This window comes from Triticum aestivum, chromosome 3A (genome assembly GCF_018294505.1).
Source record: "Triticum aestivum cultivar Chinese Spring chromosome 3A, IWGSC CS RefSeq v2.1, whole genome shotgun sequence".
Classification (NCBI taxonomy): domain Eukaryota; kingdom Viridiplantae; phylum Streptophyta; class Magnoliopsida; order Poales; family Poaceae; genus Triticum; species Triticum aestivum.
Window position 1 is genome coordinate 671530939 of NC_057800.1, and position 5856 is coordinate 671536794.

Genomic DNA, 5856 nt, shown 5'->3' on the forward strand with positions numbered 1-5856 from the left:
CGATATTATTCTTCGGCAAAGATAGCGACCAGTCTTCTTTCTCCCAGCATTTTCTTCCTGCAACCAGTGGACCCATGCAAATTTGTAGTCAATGTCGTAAATAGATCCGGTCCATTTTTATTTTTCAATAAGAATGTCCAACTCAGCCCAACACATTGGCGACAGCACTTTATCCTCCGCCTTGGTGCGCTCGTCGCGACGCTGCCGTCCGGCCCTGTCAACATAGTTTTTTTCGAAACGGTTCCTGTCAACATAGTGAATCGGGAGAGGATTGTAGTTGTGAGTATGACAGTATGGACCCACCAGGTCCACTCCCGAACACAAGCAAGCGCCTCTTTTACTACTCAGATGAACCCCTCATTTTTTACTCTAATCCACCCTGCTGATATCTGGGACCCACATCATTTTCAACGTATAGTCAATTAACGACAGAATTGCACAACTTTTTTTAGTAGTAATTCGGAGGAGCGGGCTATAAACTGGGTTGTGCGGTCTCTGAGGCCCGTCTAACAACATGACTAGCCCAACAGTTTTTTCTTTGGGAAAATAGGTAGCCCAGTATTTCTTTTTGAAGAATACCCAAACTAGGCCTATTTGTTTTCTCCGACTTACTAGGCTGCAAATCTTTCAAGACTAGGAGGGATGCATTCCGACCTGGCCAAAGAGTATGGTCAGTGTCTGTTAAAAGTAATATCAAAAGGGGTTGAAAATTCCAAAAAAATCTATAGAAAATGGGATATTAGTTTCTTTTTTTATTTTTGTTCTTCACCGATATCTTGTACTCCCTCCGTCCCAAAATTCTTGTCTTAGATTAGTCTAGATACAGATGTATCTAATACCGAAACGTGACTTGGTACATCCGTATTTAGACAAATCTAAGACAAGAATTTTGGGACGGAGGGAGTATTTCATTGGATTTAACATGACATAGTACTAATTTATTTTTAAATTTTTTTAGTATGGCTACTAATTTTTGGATTAAGAATATTTTTTTCCTCAGCATAAATTTGTGAATTTTCAAAATTTCCCACATATTTAGTTATAACCCTGGTACTGACAAGAAATTGGGCAGCAATTCTAAAAATGGAAAACGGGCTGCAATAAATTCCATATGAATTAGAAAATGAGTAAAAATTATAAAAATAATAGCAAATGGGTTGTACACGCCACAGATTTCGAGGCTGACTTGTTTACGCAAGGCTTTGTCTGTCAACACACGATTCTAGCAGCAGCGACGGCCGACGTGCTTCTTCAATCTCTGATCTTCCTATTCCAACCGCCTAAACTAGCGCCGACAGGACTGCCTGCTCCCTCCTCTTGTGGCCCGCTGTTATGCCGCGCAGGCTTCCCCGACCCACCCTACTCCTTCCGTTGGGCTGGCCACACGCAATCAACTGCCTCCTTATTACGCGAAAAAATGATTCCTCCCACTGACATCTGGGGTGTACAGGTTGGGAGGCTGACCTGTGGGTCTACTAAGTTGACGCGTACGCAGGACTTGTCAACTTAGTCAACAAACGATTCTAGCAGCAGTAACCGTTGGATTTGAGTCGAACGGTCCCGCTGCTTCTTCAATTGCTGCTCTTCTTGCACCAGCCGCCCAAACCAACGCCGACGAGACCGCCTGCTCCTGCCTCCAGTGGCCAGCTGTGCTGCCGTTGAGGCCTCACCGCCCCCTACTACTCCCACCGCTAGCCAGGCCCTGCGGGGACGGCAGCCTCACACCGCAGCCGAACTAGTGAACCATCACAGTCCTCTCCGTGTGGGCATCCACTGCCGCGTCTTCCTTGGCTCCGCGTCGTCCCCTTCCTAGGCCTCGCCGTCGTCCACCGCCTTGGTGCTCTCGGCGCGGCGTGGTCAATGTGGTCAATGACCGACTTCCATCGGAAGAGTATTGTACGTGGAGAGGCTGACAGCTGGGTCCACGGCCACAACCCAGTTTTTTTTGTGATTTGCCAAGTAAGTCGCTTTGTCAGGCCTGTTGGGCTGCAAATCTTTCATGACGAGGAGAGCTTCATTCAGCTGGCCAAGAAAATGGTCTATCAGTAATGAGAAACGGACTATACATTTTTAAAACACATCAAACCGGCAATTAGTTTCAAATTTATTTTTTCATTTTGAGATTTTAAATTGCATTGATTTTTATGCGTGGACAATTTGTTGGATTTTATATTGATATATATATATTTATTTTTAAAATCAGTTTGAACATGACTCGAAATTTCGGGATTAAACACAGTTTGGACCGCACCAAAATATGCAAAATTTTGTATAATTTTTTAACCGTTGCCATAATATGGGCTATAATGCTAACAAAAAGAATATGGGCTCCAAAAAAAACCTTAAGAATTAGCAAATGGGCTGTAAATTATTAGAAATAATGGCAGATGGGATGTATGCTGTTTTCCACAGATTTGAGGCTTTCCTAAAAAAAGGTTGACACACAAGCAGTGACTATTGGATTTCCATCCAACGGCCGTCGTGCTTCTTCAATCTCTGCTCTTCCTGCTCCAGCCGCTCAAACAAGCGCCGGCGGGACTGCCTGCTCCCTCCTCCCCGTGGCCGGCTGTGCTGCCGCACAAGCCTCACCGCCCCACTATATTCCCATCGCTGGCCTAGCCATCCCTCTACTCACCCACACCTGCTGTTATTATCCGGCGATGGCAAACGAACCAGTAAACCCTCGTACATTCATACTCCCCTCCGGTGGGAAACAACTGCCGAGTCTTCCCTGGCTACATGTCGTTCCTTTCCTAGGCCTCGCCGTCGTCCACCGCCCTGGTGCTCTCGGCGCGGCCTGGTCAACATGGTCAATGACCGACATGCATCTGAAGTGGACTGTGTGAGGAGAGGCTGATAGCTGGGTCCACGGCCGCACGCAAGGAAATGCCTCCTTATTACGTGCAAAATAATGATTCCTCCACCTGACATCTGGGACCCATCGAAAGGGCCTTTGTATTTTGCAAAAAATGTTATCGCCGTTGACTGCTCGGACCCACCTGCTATATCTTCGCACGCAAGGAAGTGCGTCCTTATTACGCACAAAAAAATGAATACTCCCCTGCTAGCTGGGACCCAGTATAATGGGAGGCTGACTTGTGGGCCTACTAAGTTGATAGGGACGGAGGGCTTTGTCAACTTAGTCAATATGCATGATTCAGCTCCATTGACCGTACGATGTCCATCCAACGGCCGTAGTGCTTCTTCAACCTCTGGTCTTCTTGCTCCAGCCGCCCAAACCAGCGCCGGTCGTGCCTCGTGCTCCTGCCTCCCATGGACGGCTGCGATGCCGCGGAGGCCTCACCGCCCCCTACTACTCCCACCGCTGGCCAGGCCATCCCTCTACTCACCCACACCCCCTGTTATTCTGTGGCGACGGTAGCCTCACACCGCATCCGAACCAGTGAACCCTCGTACTCCTCTCTGTGCGGGCTTCCACTGCCGCGTCTTCCCCGGCTCCACGTCGTCCCCTTCCTAGGCCTCGCCGTCATCCACCGCCCTGGTGCTCTCGGCACGGCGTGGTCAACGTGTTCAAGGAACGGCTTCCATCGGACATGGACTGTACGTGGAGAGGTTGACAGCTGGGTCCATGGCAGCAGCAAGGAAGTGCCTCCTTATTACACGCAAAATAATTATTCCTCCATCTGACAGCGGGGACCCACCGGAAGGGCCATCATATTTGCGAAAAAAACGTTTCCCCCTGACTGTTGGGACCCACCAGCTACATCTTCGCACGCAAGGAAGTGCGTCGAGGAAAAAAAATACGATTCGCCTCCCTGACTGTTGGGACCCACCAGCTACATCTTCGCATGCAAGGAAGTGCCTGACAGTCGGAACCCACCTGGTCGCGAACATGTACATACATACTGGTCGATGTAGAGGCGCACACGTGTCGTAGTAGAGGCGCGCACGTAGCATGTACACGTACGTACTGCGGCCAGTGTGCAAGAAAGAAAATATGGCCACATACGTACATACGGGCAGGGTCTCGAACGCCTACTCGCGCATACGTACGGCCAGGGCTCGTGTACATGGCTGGGTCAGAACAGAGAAACATCGTCATCGTCGTGTTCATGGGGAGCCAACCGGCTGGGTCGGAACGGAATACGTCGTCGTGTTCATCAGGAGGGCTTGGACGGAACAACTGATGGAAACAAGGCCTGGCATACCCCAGAACGGAGGAAACAGCCTTGTGTTCGACCGGCCACGGTCGAAACGGGATCCTGTTCATCGGGAGGGGTCTGGTGTACCACAAAACGGAGGAAACAGACCTCCTACGGTCGAAACGGGGGTCCTGTTGATCGGGAGGGGTGTGGCATACCGCAAAACGGAGAAAACGGGCTTGTGTTGGAGCGCTAGGGTCGAAATGGGGTCCTGTTCATCGGGAGGGGTGTGGCGTACCGCAAAACGGGACTCCACGGGATACTGTTCATCTCCACCGTGGCACCGTCGACCCCTCCAGCCTCCACGGGCTACTGTTCATCCACCGTCGACCTCCTCCAGCCTCCACCTGTGGCTGTTCATCCACGGGCTCTTGTTCATCCAGCCTCCACAGTGCGCTACTCCACCGGTGTAACACCCACAATGCGGCTATATCTCCCACGTGTCGGGGCACGACTTAGAGGCATAGCCGCATGGTAGGCATGTCGCAAGAGGGGTAATCTTTACACATCCCATGTACTGAATAAGAAAGGAATAAAGAGTCGGCTTACAATCACCACTCACACAATACATAAATAATTCATACATCATCCAAATACAATCAAAGGTCTGACTACGGGACCAAAATAAAAGAATAAAACCCCAAATGCTAGATCCCCGATCGTCCCAACTGGGCTCCACTACTGATCAATAGGAAACGAAACAACACAACAAACAAGATCTTTATCGAGCTCCCACTTGAGCTCGGTTGCGTCATCTGCACTGGTATCATCGGCACCTGCAACTGTTTGGAAGTATCTATGAGTCACGAGGATTCAACAATCTCACACCCGCGAGATCAAGACTATTTAAGCTTATGGGTAGGATAGGGTAATGAGGTGGAGCTGCAGCAAGCGCTAAGCATATATGGTGGCTAACATACGCAAATAAGAGCGAGAAGAGAAGCAACGCAACGGTCGTGAAGCTAGAAGTGATCCTGAAACTACTTACGCACAAGCATAACCCAAGAACCGTGTTCACTTCCCGGACTTCGCAGAGAAGAACCATCACGGCTACACACACAGTTGATGCATTTTAATTAACTTAAGTGTCAAGTTCTCTACAACTGGATATTAACAAATTCCCATCTGCCCATAACCGCGGGCACGGCTTTCGAAAGTTCAAACCCTGCAGGGGTGTCCCAACTTAGCCCATCACAAGCTCTCACGGTCAACGAAGGATATTCCTTCTCCCGGGAAGACCCGGTCAGTCTCGCAATCCCGGTTACAAGACATTTCGACAATGGTAAAACAAGACCAGCAAGACCGCCCGATGTGCCGACATCCCGATAGGAGCTGCACATATCTCGTTCTTAGGGCAACACCGTATGAGCATTCCGTACAACTAAAACCAGCCCTCAAGTTTCCCCGAGGTGGCGATGCAAAGGACTCTAGTTCGGACCAATACTTAGAGAAGCACTGGCCCGAGGGGGGGGCGGTTAAAATAAAGATGACCCTCGGGAGCGCGACTCCCAAGGGAAAAGTAGGTGGTGGTGAGGCAAATGGTAAAACCAAGGTTGGGCCTTGCTGGAGGATTTTTATTCAAAGCAAACTGTCAAGGGGTCCCCATAACACCCAACCGCGTAAGGAACGCAAAATCAAGGAACATAACACCCGTATGACAGAAACTAGGGTGGCAAGAGTGGAACAAAACACC